The 16,162-nt window shown below is 39.6% G+C and overlaps 1 protein-coding gene and 1 long non-coding RNA gene across 3 annotated transcripts in view; one reads left to right on the forward strand and one right to left on the reverse strand.

Moving 5' to 3' along the window:
- The window catches only part of PAK1 (p21 (RAC1) activated kinase 1), a 132,862-nt gene that overhangs the window by 115,945 nt on the left and 755 nt on the right, over positions 1-16,162 (reverse strand). The gene's annotated exons all lie outside the window — the stretch shown is intronic.
- Positions 15,010-16,162, forward strand: part of LOC117031247 (uncharacterized) — a 46,443-nt gene continuing 45,290 nt past the window's right edge. Inside the window, exon 1 of the long non-coding RNA XR_004424482.1 lies at positions 15,010-15,121. This is a non-coding gene — a long non-coding RNA (uncharacterized LOC117031247). The remainder of the gene's footprint in view (positions 15,122-16,162) is intronic.

Raw genomic sequence — 16,162 nt, forward strand, 5'->3', positions numbered from 1 at the left:
CTTTTGGACCTAACAAAGTATTACGTCAAATCCTCCTCACTCACCTGCCACACAAGCTCTGTACCAATCTTTTCAAGGAGCTTTTTCAAATCCCTTCAATTATTCACTTATTAGCTACCTCCTATGTACCAGACACTGAGCTGGGCACCATAGGAATATAATGAATAAAGCACAATCCCCAAACTCTGAAAACACAATCTCATGGGGGAGTCCATACGGAGGGATTCTTGTTATCTGAGGAAAATGCCATTTAAGTTAACTTGCTAGGGACTAAAATTTCCTAGTAAATTTTTTTTAAAAGTTCATTTGGCCTTTACCAAAATAAATATAAAACAAAATGTTGTAATTCTTAATTTAACAAAATTGAAGTTAACTGCCACTAAGGCAATTCTTAAAACAAAGAACATCTGTCACTTCACATTTGGCTTTCAACACACGCTGATAGGAGGATCAATTTTGTAAAAATATTCCCGAGCTTCACCAGTTTTTCTCCAGGGTCTCTCTTAATCCTTTGTTACTCAAATCATTGTCTTCTGAATCTCTTATTATGTCATTATTCATGGTAATGTTCCCTTCAACTTTAAACTGGTCGTCTAACTTTGCCTGATCCTCATTTGTCAATTCTCTGTGTGTGTGCGTGTGTGTGTGTGTTTCAAGCCATTATCCAATATCACGTCAAATTCATAAAATTCTTCGTTTTGCAGAAATTTCAGTTTCCATTTTAGAATCTATTTGCATTGTGTTGTTAGACCTTAATTGTCCTACCATTAGAAGGGCACTTACTGACAGAGTGAAGAGGACAGAGCCCAGTGGTGAGCAGGGAGGGCTGTTTGAGTGGGGACTAATTTTATAAGTGATCCGTTCCTATTGATAACAAATGAACTTTTATATATCTAATTATAGTGCAATGAATGGGGAGAGTGCTATGGAAATTCAAAGAAGTTTAATAAATATTTATGGAATGATAAGTAAACTATTTTACTCAATCATTCAATAAGTATTTATTGAGAGCCTACTATATGCCAGATCTGTTTACGATCTGAGTGTATAGCAAGGAAAGAAACAAAGTACTACCCCATCTTTGTCTATTTGGGCTGCTATAACAGAATACCATAGACTGGGGAGCTTACAAACAACAGAAATTTATTTCTCACAGTTCTAGAGGACGGGAAGTATAAGATCAAAGCGCCAGACGAGTCAGTGTCTGGTGAGAACCCTCTTCCTGGTTCATAGATGGTTCTCTTGCTGTGTCCTCACATGGCAGAGGGATAAGGGAGCTCTCGGGACCCTTTTGTAAGGACACTAATTCCGTTCATCAGGGCCCCAGCCTCATGACCTAATCACCTACCTCCCAAAGGCCCCACCTCTAAATATTAGGCATTAGGATTTAACATATGATTTTGGAAGAGACTGTGGGGACAGAGCCCCAAAAAGCAGTTTCCAGGCTCTCGGCCTCACATAGAAAGGTGTTGGCTCAGGTAGTAAATGGCCATCGACTGTGATCAAATGGCCATCAGCTGTGGCTAGTTGGCCGTCAGCTGTAACCAGTGAGCCATTGGGCACTAATATAACTGCCGTGGCTAGGCTAGCAGCAAATGGGGGCTAGCAAGAAGATGGTGGCTGAGCCTGCAAGCGGCGCAGTGAGGGTTGAGAATTGTGTGGCTCCTGTTTCCTGTGTCTCCAACCCAGCCGCCAGCGAGAGTATAGTGGTGTGACTCCCCTACCTATGGCTCCGTGGGTGTTCCTTTTTGGCCTCACCATGTCCTGCGTTCTTATGTGGGAAGTGGGAGCTGAGACCCTGCAGGCCGCCCTGCATGACAGAGACACAAATATTCAGTCTATAGCATACCCTCAAGGAATTTATAATCATGAATGGTGAATGAGAACTGGAAGCCTACATAGAAGAAATGGCTCTTAAAAAATGGATCTTAAAGAATGAAGAATTTTAATAGCATAAAGGAAAAAGGAACTCCAGACTGAGGGCACAGAGTGATGTCACATATGAAAGTGAATGAAACTAAAACAGTCTTTTTAGAGAGTCAAAGTAGCATCAGGAGAGATGAGGCTGAAGAGGTAGTTGGGGTCAAATTGTAAAGTTCACAAGATAACAAATTAATTTACATATTATCCTATAGGCAATGTGGACACACTGATAACTTTTTGACAGAACGGTGAGAGGTTCAGAAAAATTAATTCTGGGGAGGCAGCCAGAAGGCTCAGTTGGTTAGAGCACGAGCTCTTAGCAACAGGGTTGCCGGTTTGATTCCCACATGGGCCAGTGAGCTGCACCCTCCACAACTAGTTTGAAGACAACAAGCTGCCGCTGAGCTTCCGGAGGGGCAGCCGGATGGCTCAGTTGGTTAGAGTGTGAGCTCTCCACAACAAGGCTGCCGGTTCAATTCCCACATGGGATGGTGGGCTGCACTCCCTGCAACTAAGATTGAAGGACAATGACTTGGAGCTGATGGGCCCTGGAAAAACACACTGTTTCCCAACATTCCCCAATAAAAAATAAAAAAACTAAACAACCTTATGTTTAAAAAATCCTGGCAGAATAATGGGGCAGAAAGACTGGTGGCCAGAATACTAGTTAACTAGTTAAGAGGTAATTAAAAGCTTAGAGAAAAGATGAGAAAAAAGATGGCTAGGATGTAAACCGGGACAGAGGGGATAGAAAAATAAAAACAAATTTGAAAAAACCTTCAAAGATAGAAACTGACAAGGCTCACTAACCCATTGGATTAATAGTGTGAGCTCATTCATTCAGCGAATACAACACTTAACTGTTCCAGGCACTGTAGTAGGCGATGGGGTACAATTGTGAACAAAAGAAATATGATCTTTGCCTCCATGGAGCTGAAAATCTAGACATGTATATAACAAACAGCCAAATAAGCATAGAATTACACACCATTACAAATGCCATTACAGAAAATAACGTATTGTAAGAGGATAACAGAGGGATCCTCTTTAGATTAGGGAGATCCTGACTCACAGTAAATACTCAATATTTGTTTACTAAAAAAAGAAAAAGAGGGAAGGAGAGAAACCAGACTTGCGAAGAAGCCAAAACTGCAAAGAAGCATACCAGGGGAGAAAAACAGGTGTGAAGACCCTGAAGCAAGAAAGACTTTCACAAACTTTGCAGAAATGCCCATCACGGAAGCACAGCCACTGACAGTGGCACAAGAGGAAGTCAGAGAAACAAAAACAAGGGCCAGGTCATTCAGAACCTTATCAATCATGCTCAAGATGTTATATTTTCTCCTCAACAAAACAAAAAGCCTTTACAAAATTTAAGCAAAAGCTCAGTTAAAAGATCGTGTCCTATAGTATGCCAGGGTACAGATGGTGGTGCTTAGATGAGAGAGGTGACAACAGAGATGGGAAGAAGAAGGTAGATGCATTCAAGAAATACGTAAGTAAAATTGACAAGATTGAGAGTAGAGCACAAATGGCGGGTAAGAAAGTAGGAGGTGTCGGGGATCAATCTTAAAGTTCTGGTTTGAGCAACTAGGGAAATGAAGATGCCATTTACTAAGGCGAAGATAAGTAGGGCAGGACCAGATTTGTGGAAAACATCAAGGATGCAGTTTCAGAGAACATTAAGTAGGAGACGTTGTAAGACCTCAAAGTGGAAAGAAATATCAAGTGGACAATTGGATATATGGGTCTAGAGGTAAGAAGTTTAGGCTAGAGATACCTGGAAAATACAGGCGTTTATATATATATAGTATATATAATATATACTATGTATATTATATATATGATATTTAAAGTCATGACAATGAATGAGATCAAGTAGGAAAAGACTATAGTGCAAGAGGAAAAAGAGTCTGTCTCCCTTAAAGAATTCCAACGTTTAAAATCAAGGTAGAAAAAGTCAACAAAATAAACTGAAGAATGGTCAGAGGTAGGAGGCAAACAAGAAAAGTGGTATCACAGAAGGGAAAAGAAAAACATTTTAAAGAGGGCGTAATCAAGAATAGCAAATACACTGAGAGGTCCAGTAGATGAAAAGGAAAAGGAAATTCCATGGCTGCTAACATCACAAAAAGAGACGTCCAAGCATTCATTAAAGCCGCATGATGAAAGAACACATGGATACCTACAAAGTGGCCATGAAAATAAAACAAAAACGTGGATCTGATCAAGCCTCTAGATACTAACTTACAAGTAACATAGAGGACCAAGGAACTTGTTAAACTATAACAGGAAAATGAAAAATCCAGACAGTGGGAAACTCCAGGACAAACAATGTGGTTTCTTCAACAAGTAAACTGATGGGGGGAAAAAGAGGTTGAGATGGAATTTAGAGATTAAGAGACACACAAGACGTCAATCTCTGTGTAGCCCTTGTCTGGACTCTGTGTCATAGTGTTAAAGAAAAATATGACATTTGAACCACAACTGAATATGATGATATTAAGAGATTATGGGGGGAGGGATATGTGGCCTTGGTTTGGGGGGTTTGTTTGCTTCTATTTGTTCTGAGTAGATTTGACACCGTGAGGGTCATCGCTGGCCTTCCCGGGAGCAGTCCTGCCCAGGCAGTGGGGTAGGAGTGGAGCGGAGCAGGCTGCCAAGTAAACAGGAGGCAAGGAGCTGGAAGCAGAGGTTGTAAACAGCTATCTAAATCAGACGGGCTTTGAAGGAGAGCAAAGATAGGGTTTAGCTGGAACCTGACACGGGATCTCAGGAATGCTCCCGATTGGTGGGAGAGGGGGAAATTGTTTTCCTTTAAACAGAATATTTGAATGCTGCTTAAGATAACTCATTAGAAGGCAATGAAGTGAGGTTTCTAAGAGGGGCCATGGGAAGGAATCTAAAAGCATGTGAAGGAGCAGACCTCTCCTTGCATCGCTTTCTTCACTGTAAAGGGGAAAAGGCAAAAGTGGATGCAAATCCAGATAGACTCTTAGATTTAGTAGTAGGACTATGAAGCTTCAATTTTACCTGTGATATATGAGGCAAAGTCTGGGGTACGGAGGGAGGTGAGGAGAAGGGCAAGGGAGAAGTGACAGGTGGAGACTGAGGGCAGAATATAAGATAACCCTGAAGAAAAGCAGCTACTTACAGGGCTAGAAAACAGGGAGGGAGAAAAGCAGGTTTGGGGAAATGGGAAGTGAGTCTGTTGAATAGACCAACTCCCCACGACGTCATTTTGAAAAAAAAAAGGGGGTTGTGGTGGAATTTTCCGTTTGAAAATATTAAATCCTGTCAAGAGCCCATTAGGTCTTTGTGCCCCTTAACCCAGTCTTTCCACCCATGGGAATTTATTCTAAAGAAATAAGTTTTGAAAGGAGAAAACTATATGTTGTGTTATAGATAACATCACAGTGTAATTTATAACAGGAAAAGAAAAACCTAAATGATTGCAATGGTAAGTTTTGTGGGTCAGCTAGGCTAGGCTATGGCATCCAACACTAGTCTAGGTGCTGCTGTGAAGGTACTTTGTAGACGTGGGACACATCTATAATCAGTTGATTTTAAATGAAGGAGCTTGTCATTCATAAAGTGGGCAGGCACCATCCAATCAGTCGAAAGGCCTCAAGCACATAACTGAGATTTCCCTGAGAAAGAATTCTACTCATGAAGTTACTCTGGTAGAACAGATACAATGGTTTTAGGCACATAATGGAATATCATCTTAAATTATATATTGAACACTAAGAAGTAACATGGAGAAACATTTATAGGTCAAGAAAAAAGGGCAAACAACTTAGGTCTCTATTGTGACTACAACTATGTAAATATGTATGTTTATATGTAAGAAAAAAGGAAACAAGAAAAAGAAGAAAGGAAACAAAAGAGTTTATTCATTAGAGTGATGGAATCATGACTGAATTTCAAATGTATTAATAGTGTTACAAAACAGTTTGTGAAACAGAGCTCTGTTCTTTCTAGTGGAAGAAAGTACCTTATATATGTTAAGCTTTATCAGAATTATGTGGCATTTTACAGAAGCTCATACTAATTTAAAAGAAACTGCCTGTTTTGAAATGTTGCCTTGGATCAGCACTAAAATGAATGGACCCTCAAATATGCCTACAAGAGCCTCAATCCAATGCCATTTTTCAGTAACATGTAATTCCTCAACTCACATGAAATGAAGACTGACCTAGAATAACAAAGTAGCTGGGGATCGGCTTAAGAATTTTACACATCCTTCGTCGAAGGGCATAACTTCAGCTTTGACTCTGTTAGAGATATTTGCACTGGGTAGCTAAATATTGAGCATAGTAAGGTCTCATCTCTCCTCTCTCACAACACCAGACACTGAAAGGATTCTTGTATGTTTGTTGAACTTGAGAAAAATCAAGCAAATGTTCTTCATAACAAAATCATATGGACTTCAGTGTGAATGCCGGCTCCACTTTCACTCATTCAATCAATATTCAAAAAATATTTATTGAGTGCCTATTGTATGCTAGGAAGTGTGAATAAAACACTGAGCAAAAAAAAAAGAACACAACTTTATTTTCAAGAAAAGTGTACTGTGTTAAAACTCATTCCCTTTAGGATACCATGCCTTAAAGAGAAATGGTTCTCTGGAGCTTAGGGTATAATAGGGTAGATACACATCAATCAAACAATGCCATAGCCTATTGGGTAAGATTGTGGTTCCATGTAAACAAGTAATGATACGAATGCTAGCTAAAGTGTTTAAGGGTGACGTATAATGATATCTGCAATTTATTCTGAAATATGCTTCAAAAGAAGATGGATCGATGAATAGATTAAGGAATAAATGCAATAAAGCAAATACAGCAAAAAATTATGCAATCTAAATAATGAGTATATCGGTGCTCACTGTACATACTCCCCTCCCAGTATTTTATTATAAAATTTTTAAACACACAAAAAAGTTGAAAGAAGTAGGGTGAAACAATTTCAAGAGGAATCAGCCTACAGGAGGGTTTTTTTTTCCTTTAATGAAAAATTCAATCTTTGACCAACAGTTCCATTTTGATATTATAGATACCTACAGACAATCTCAAAACCACTCGAAAACTTGGATTAATCAATTTATTCATCAATATTTATTTGCTTATTTTAGCTGACAATGATAGACAACATTCTACACTCAAGACACTGCTAAAAGTGCTGGTTCACCCCCTCATTCTGGCTCTAGGGAGGTGGCGGGGGGCAGTGTGTGTGAGGGGGTCAAGTAGTCACTAATCAACTTCATCTATAAAATCAGATTTCATAATCCCTTCTCAGACTCTCAGGAGTAACTAGAATATTGCACAGGATAGCACTCCAACTTCACCTTGTACCATTAGCTCTTACTCCTTATGCACAAGACTTAACGGCCTTTTTTCAGTTCCTTTAAGTTGAGCGAACCAGCAGCATCCAATAGAAATGCAAGCCACTAGCATGAACCACATATGTAATCTTAAATTTCTCTAATAGCTATATTTTTTAAAGTTAAAAAAGCAGGTGAAATTAATTTGAAAATATATTTTAACCCAATTTATCCAAAATATTGACATTTCAATACATAATCAATATAAAAAGTTATTTTAAATTCTTTTTTCGTACTAAGTCTTCAAAACCTGATATGTATTTTATACTTACAGCGTATCTATATATGAACTAGCCGCATTTCAAGTGCTCAACAGCCACACTGACTGGTAGCTACCATGTTGAACAGAATAGCTCTAAACTTTTATCTACTTTCAGGGTCTTTGTGCATGTAAAATGTTCCTTCTGCCTGGATTCTCTGCATGACTAATATCCACTTCTCTTGCATTTCTTAGTTTAAAAACATCATCTCCTCAATGAGGCCTTCACCTTGTTACTCCAAAATTCTCTACATGAGTCCTTTACGACTTTTGTAGGACTTAGCAAAACCTGCAACTGTTTATTTGTACGTTTAATGCTTTTGTCTGTATTCCCTTCTGGAATGTAAGCTTCGTAAGAGAAAGAACAAGGGCCATTTCTGTAATGTTTATAATTGTATCCTTATTTGTACATTGCTTGACACATAGGAAGCAAGCAATAAATATTTGTAATTAAGGAATAAACAGAAGCACGAGAGAGATGCATTGGTTTCGTACACTACAAGTGAACGCGTGTGTCCTGCCCCTACTCTACCAGCCCCCAAATCAGCACATACTCATCAGCCATTCCCAGCTGGCCTGGGGCATTTACAAAGTAGTCAACTTCAGACAACTCTCAGGCAAGTGGCAATGGATAGAAACAACATGATTTTTTTTAAGAGAGCAAGCTATCGATAGATTTTACCATTCTTCAAAAAACCAGGAATTTTTTAAAACTCAAGGGAAAATGAAAGAAGTGAAGGCAGGACCCAAATGATCAGGAGCCAATACCAAATTGGGGAGAAGGTATGGATTAAAGATTCCAATTTGCAAACTCCCAGCTGTTTTATCATGGACAAGCCACTTCTCTTCATCTGTAAAAATGTGATGCCTTAAGGATAGAATTAAATTGAATGTGATTGTATATAAAAGTGTTGAAAACAATAAATCCTAAATCTGTATAAATTGTCTCTACGCTGCTCAGGAAGCTTTGATTTCTAAAGTCTACCATTATGAATTTTTGCCCATTGCTCATATGGCTTTTTTGCTTTGTTTTAAGTTACTTTGCAGAATATATATAGAAAACTTCTTGAACTAATCAAACAAAATCTATCCTGATACAAAATAAAAATGATAGATGCTGGACTGGTCAAAGTCCAGATGGGAAAATAATCTTAAATGGAAAAAAATGTTATAGGGCCGGCCCGGTGGATCAGGTGCTTGGAGCTCCATGCTCCTAACACCAAAGGCTGCCAGTTCGATTCCCACGTGGGCCAGTGGGCTCTCAACCACAAGGTTGCTGATTCGACTCCCGCAAGGGATGGTGGGCTGTGCCCCCTGTAACTAGCAACGGCAACTGGACCTGGAGCTGAGCTGCGCCCTCCACAACTAAGATGGAAAGGACAACAACTTGACTTGGAAAAAATCCTGGAAGTACACACTGTTCCCCAATAAAGTCTTGTTCCCCTTCCCCCCAAAAAAAGTCTTCAAATCGCAGCTTGATCGCTCTGCTCCTAAATTTCCTCATCTATAAAGTGAGTATAAATCTACAAAATGATTATTTTGAGGTGTAAATGAAAAATCAAATGTAAAGTGTAAATTGTGAAAGTCTTCAATAAAAGGTCAGTTGTAATGAGGCTGATGATGTTGACTGGTTCATCCCATTTATTCCCAACAGTGAGGCTGGGGGAAGGAGCTACTTGGAAAACAGGGGGATCACGTCCCAAACTCATTTTTCAAAAAGATTATAAAAAAATAGATGAAATGCTACTACTAGTTATAGTTCTACAATAAAACTCTGACGGATTTATTGGGTTTGGGTTTATTTTTTTAACCTTTTATTCTTTTGTGGTCTCCACATTTTCTATAAGAATGCTGTATTTCTTTCATGATAAAAGAAACAAAAGCATATTTGAAACAAACAAGGAGGTTTGTGTAAGGACACTCAAATTGGAAGAGTAACGATGTAACAATATTTTAGCTCACTGGGCCCTGGTTACCAACACCTGGAGAAAAACATTAAGGAAAATCCGAGGAAAGGGCCACAATTTCTTAGAACTAAAAGCACTGTTCTAGGCCACTTAATCCAAACTCCCAACGTATAGGCAACGTCAGTGAAGCACTTCACAGCTTACAAATTGCTGTGCATCTATCAGGAGCTCATCGGATCCTCACAGCACTATAAAGGTACAGAACAGCTATGGTGCAATGGAAGCTTGAGCTCAAGATTCAGAAGGACCTGGCTTCACATCATAGCGGTGCTGTACAGCCTCAGGGAATTCAATTAACCTGTTTTCCATAAAATGGAGATAAAACAATATCTGTCCTAGCTAACCCCAGGAGTTGTTGAAAGAATAAAGTGAGGTACTATCAGTGAAAGTACTTTGTACAGTATACAAAAGGCCTTTCATCATATGGGCTTGCCCTCCTCTCTGCTCTTCCCTTTCCCACCTTGCATCTATCCTCTAAGTGACTAAACCAGTCAGGGTTCCCCAAACATGCTCTCCAGCCTTCCAGCGCACCTACTACACTCTCCTTCAGGATGGTCTTCCCTCCAGCCTCTCTTCCTACCCTCCCCCCACTGTACTTGGTTAACCCTTGCTTATCTCTCAGAACCCAACTTAGGTGTCACTTTCGTTAAGAAGACTTGCCAGGCCACCCCCATTTCATGTGGAGTAGTAGACGTCTTTTCTCTGTCTTCACACTGTAACAGCATATATCTATCGCCATGTTTCATTTTTGTCTCCGTATAGTATTATTATCTATGAACATATCTGTTTCTCAACTGTAAACGTAAAAGTACGGACCAGGTATAAGTCACCTGTTTCTTCAGAGCCCATGACAGTTCCTGATGCTTAATGTGTGTTTAGGAAATTAACTTTAAATGAACCTTAAATCATTAGTTTTTATATAATAAGCACATAAAACATTGATGGAAAAATAATATAAGGCAGTACTTCTCAACCTTGACTGTGTATCAGAATCACCTATAAACCTTCAAAAACAGAGATTCCAAGAGATTTTGATTAAGTAGGCTTGAGCTAGAGCCCAGGCAACTTTTTTTAACATCTTCACATGTAGTTCACACGCATGGCCAAAATTAAAAATTACTGCTATACATAATAGTAGTCATAAATTTACAAGTCTATTTAACATCTTTGTACCTATGGTATAATTCATTTTCACATATTAATACATTCTTAATCTTTACAACTCTGTGACTTAGGTATTATTTCTCTTTTCCAAATGAAGAAATAAAGATAAAAATAAGTTACGTCCAAGGAGGTCTTTGCCCTACTTCAAATTTAGTGCTCTTCCTTCTACATCTGTCTCCTTCCCAAGAAAGTGATAGATAATACTGCAGCAGTACACGAAGTGCTATGGGGACAAGCATCCAAATGAGGAAGACATTAATCAACCCCAGCTTTGTGGGAATCGGAGAGAGAATAGGGAAAGCTGGGCCCTGAAGATATAGGCAGGCAGGAAAGGATGGAAGCCACACGTTTATTGTCACTGTCATTGATCATCCCCAAAGATTCAAAAGGCAGATTCTATAAAGGAGGAAAACCTTCTTGCCAGCCTCAGTTGGTACTTCATCTGAAAGGGACAAGGATATTGGAAGAAGAAAAGTAGAAGAAGAAAGCCCCATAAACAAAAATAAATTTCCCAGTGCTGCCTGCAAATTAGCTCACCCTGAGTCCATGAATAAGAGCCTAGACATAACGGATTTTTTTATAACTAAGACTTAGATCAATTTTAGAGAATGAATCAATACCAAACAAAATCTTATTAAGGAAGGATCGATGAACCTATGGCTCTTTCTAGACTTTTTAGTCCACTATTCCTAGAGGAGATCATCTGGAGGATTCTAGCACATAGGTGATTTCCCCCATCGCAAAGACTAGAAGGACGGGAGGCAGAGGAAGTTAGTTACTCAGGAGAGAGAAGGCTTAACACAAGAGTAGAAAAATGTATTACGTTATGTTAATAAATTTATGATGGCAAAGGGAAATGAATATTCAGGTACAAGTGAATCAGAATACTGGATAAAGTCTGATCTCTCAGTTTCAGTAGAGAAGTGTTATTTGTAAGTCTGCAATATCATGACTGTCTGACAGATGCTTTTTTTTTTCTTTTGGTGGACTTCAGTCGGGATTTTCTTAGGCAGAAGAGGCTAAAGAGATGAGGAAGCAATCCAAAAGGACATTTCTAGTGCCCCACAGTTCAGATTGATAGAGTTTAAAAGGCAGTATGATATAGTGGTAGAAGTACTACATTTAGATTCAAAACAATGTAGTTTTAAACCAGAATTTAGTCATGTGCTAATAATGTGCCTTTGAGCAAGCCCAAACTTCCAAGATCCTGTCTCCTACCTCCTGTAAATGGAAATAAATACCTATCTCACAGGGCTGTTATAAAGACTGAACAAAAACACCAGGGCAAGATGTTATTCTTTTCCCCTGTATGAAAGATAAATGTAAATGTATGTAAATCTGTCTTCCCCGATCTTTCTATGCACAAAAAAAGAGCAGGCTAAATGAGGAAAATTTTTATTTTAACTCTCATAGCAATATACTTGCAAAACATTCCTATATCCTCCATACGGAAAAATTACAGCACCCCGATAATGAACAGAACACATAACGGCTGGTATCAGGTGTGTATACATTGAAATTGAGGTCTGCCACTTACTTTCAGAAAAACCCTGAACAAGTTCCCTTTGCCAATCTAAGCCTCAACCTCCTTAGCCACAAAAGAGAAACAGTGCCAGTCGTCTTACATGTTTATTTTGAAGATTGGAGAAAACATCTCACATAGTGTTTGGTATATAGCAGGTGTTCGATAATGTAAGCGACTATTAACAAGTTTACCACCAGGTGACAAATAGCTAAGAAATTATACTTTGAAAAGTTTCCTCTTAGTCACCATTTTATCTAGTTGCTTCATAACCCTGTAAGCTGGTCATACCAACAGTTACTATCCCCATTTTACAGTTAGGAGAAAAGGTACAGAGATAACATTACTTCCACAAGGTCAGGCAGTAATACAGAAACTAAATTAAGGTCTCCTGCCTTTCTCCTGGTTTCATTATTACCCACCCACCCACCTCAAATTACAACACTGGTCTTTAGAAGTTAAAATGACATCTATGAAACAGTATATGCTTTTGATAACCTTAAACTTCTCTCTTTACTATTAAAAAAAAAAGATGTCCCCCGACTTTCTGGTTATGATTTAGAAAGATAAAAAAGGGAGAAAGGAAAATTCACTAAAACCGAATTGAGAATTCTCTCAGATTGGCAATTGCTGATTCTACTTTGATTTTTGTTTTCCTTTTCCCCAACAAAGCCATCAACTTCTTAATTAAAATTTTTTAAAGTCTGCTTATCAGAATGATGCTTGTTTAATAAACTATTCCTAATTGACGGGGATGAATTAGAAAGACAGCTTTCTCCCATATTTATGAGTATACATCACTTTTTTATCCTCATTTTATCCCTTCATTTCAGGATTTATCACACCATGTTGTGATATCTTTAACTCCTTAAAGACCTGAATTGCATCGTATGTATATCTGAACATCCTGTCCCAGCATGGAGCCTGGAACATGGTAGGGAAGGACTCCAGAAATGTTTATAAATAAATGTATGAACAAATGAAGTCAATCTCCCAGAGGGAATTTAGGGAAAGACAGAACTGGATATGGTATCTTAGGGCTAATAAGAAAGTGAAAGAAAAAAATTTTAAGAACTTCATAAGGAAGAAAAACCTTTGTGTGGAGTCAAACAGGCCCTTGTATGGCTTTGAGTATCACTAGAGAAAGACAAAACCACAGGAGATCCGGAAGAGACAGTTTCAAGTTAAAAGGCTCAGAAGTTAGGGTGCTTAGTTAGACTTGCAAAACCAAGTTGCAAATTCCCAAGAAACAATCCTGGCCTAGGATATTTCAACAGCAGTTTTCAGGTTTTGGCTAGAAGAACAAAAGCCGAAAACTCCTACAGGCTTTGGTGGAGAAAGACAGATGTAAAAGGGAGAAAAGCTCAGTCTAAAATAAATCCCCAAAAATGTTAGAATCCACTTGAATTTCCATATTGGAGTGTGGTTCCTCTTTATTCTGAGAACTATTCTTGAATAAAATCCCAATGTAGCAGCTGGCAGTAAATGGGACTAAATCATCTCATATTATTCATTCAACAAATATTTGAGTGCCTGATACATGCAGTCACTATTTTAAGCACTGGGATTCAAGTAGTGAACAGACAAAATTCTCTGCTCTCAGGAAGCTTTCAATCTAGTGGCAAAAGACAGATGGAACAGAATAGAATGTCAGGCAGTAAATGCTCTGATACAGAAGGAAGAAAAAGGAAGAGCGGAAGGGAGCTGGCAAGGAGCTGGTTTTATCAAAAGCAGATCTTTTAACCCGGCAGTTTTCAAACTTTAGCAAGTGTCAGAATCACCTGCAGGGCTTGTTAAAGCAGAGGTTTTAGGGCCCCAACCCCGAATTTTTCATTTGCAGTTCTAACAAATGTCCAGATTATGTTGATGTGGTTGGTGCAGAGCTCACACTTAGAGCTAATTGTTCTAACCCAAAGGATTGGCTATCCTCTATCTCATGGGCTTGCTTCTTCATTCAGACATTCATTCATTTCAAACACTTATGCAGTGCAAAGAACTTTGCTAGGCACTAAAACTAAACAGATCCTGCCCTCAAGAAATTCACAGGTTAACTAATGGAAAAGACAGGCACAAATCAAATAATTGCAGTGTAGTGCTGTAAGAGTGGTACGTGCAAGAGCCAAAGAATAAAAGAGCAACTCATCCTATGGAAGTCACAGGAAGAGAGACTAAGGGACTGCTTCTCAGAGGTCCAACAAGCACTTCTCCACAGAAAGGTAGGGAGTAAGGAGACCTGCATTCCAGGCAGAAAGAACAGAACAAGCAAAAGCAAGGATGAGAAAGAGTATGGCAGGGGAGTTATAGAAAAGTGAGGCTGCAAAGGTAGGCAGCCGTCTGATCTCTGAGAACTTCTTATTCTGTTTAAGAGTTTGAAAATGTATCTTTAGGACTAGTTGAGGTAGGGAGAAATGATGTGATGGGTTTTGATTTACAGAGATCTCTCTGGATACAGACCACTCTCCTTTCAGAAAGCACTGCTTCCTCCAAGCTTAGCACAGGGCCTCAGAACATATGCTTGGTACATGCGTATTAAATTGAATTGAACAAGCTTTTACCAAGTGCTGTCTTATGGATGAGAGGCAGGTCACCACCTTCCCTTTGGACTCACTTTGGCCAGGACCAAAAGACTGGTAAAACAGGTCTAGCAGCCGCAATTATTGCACACTACTCCCTGGATAGCTGGAGTCCCCAGAGATTAGGGCAGGCTTCCATTGTTTACATGTCTACCTCACCCACTAGACTTTGAGCTCTTTGAAGACAGGGAATGTCTTAATAGACTCTGAATCCCCATAGCCCTAGAAAACCTGAAACCCAGCAGCTCTCCACACTCCAGTAATATTGGGTAAATGAAAGACTGGATCAGCAAATTTACCAGACAGACCCATGAGCTCATCATACAGGTAAGGGTACGAATAAGCTTCAGGGAATGTTTCAGGGTCCATGTTCCCAAAACCCTTTTTGAGTCGAATTTCTAGTTGAGATGAGGTGTATTTCATATGCACCTGAGGATTTCCCAAACAGGAACAAGAAAAAGTTACAAGCGCTGTGGTAACTCCTACAGGCCTCTGATGGCCCCAGTGAGAAGTCAGATTTGCCTGATTAGAGTTTGGGGGTGTTTGCTAGCAACGATTTCGCAGTGGGGCGAAGAGAGAGGAAATCTTCAGTGGAGTCTTGAAAGCTGAGTAAGTGCTTGATACCTGCCTGTTTCTAGGGCATAAAAGCAAACCCCTGGAACTTTAAGGCTGGAAGTGACCTGCTCAAGGTCACACAGGAAGTAGGTAAAGTCACAAGGTAAGACCAGTGAGGCATCTGGGTACTGTTGCCTCCTGCTTTCCCCTGACAAAGTTGAGAGCGCCCAAAGACAGTAAGCAAACTAAAGATTTTTCTCTGGAACAATTCTTAAAGGCTAGACTAATGAATTCGAATTTTTATTGATAACCATAGTACCACCTTTCACAGTTCCGGGGGTGGGGGTGGGGAACGTACGACAGTTACCCAAAGGGTTTCACAAACAACAAGCACTTTGCTCCCAACATCCAAAACTTCTCAAGCATTCTTCCAAAAACATTCCCACCAATGTTGGCTGAGAAAATATTCAAGGCGGTAAAGGTTGCAACAATCATGTCTTTTGAAAGGGAATAATGAACATAACAATAGCTCTATCCTTTCCCTGTTTTTAACTCCACAAGTTAGAGTATTCCCGCGGTGGGGGAGGGACTGCAGAAGTCAGGCTCTATCCTATAGTATTTTTCAAGAAGTGGGACCCTACAGGTGATTCCTCCCTCCCGGACAGGGGTGCTTTTTCCAAGCAGAACGAATCGGACGCCGCTTTGCTTAGGCTTCCCCAGCGCCGGCCACGGTTAGCGCAGGAGGACCGCTAAGTTCAGCACGGAGTCGCTCCCACACGGGGATCTGGGGAGTCTCCCGGCCTCGCCCCAGCC

This window comes from Rhinolophus ferrumequinum, chromosome 11, assembly GCF_004115265.2.
Source record: "Rhinolophus ferrumequinum isolate MPI-CBG mRhiFer1 chromosome 11, mRhiFer1_v1.p, whole genome shotgun sequence".
Taxonomy (NCBI): Eukaryota; Metazoa; Chordata; class Mammalia; order Chiroptera; family Rhinolophidae; genus Rhinolophus; species Rhinolophus ferrumequinum.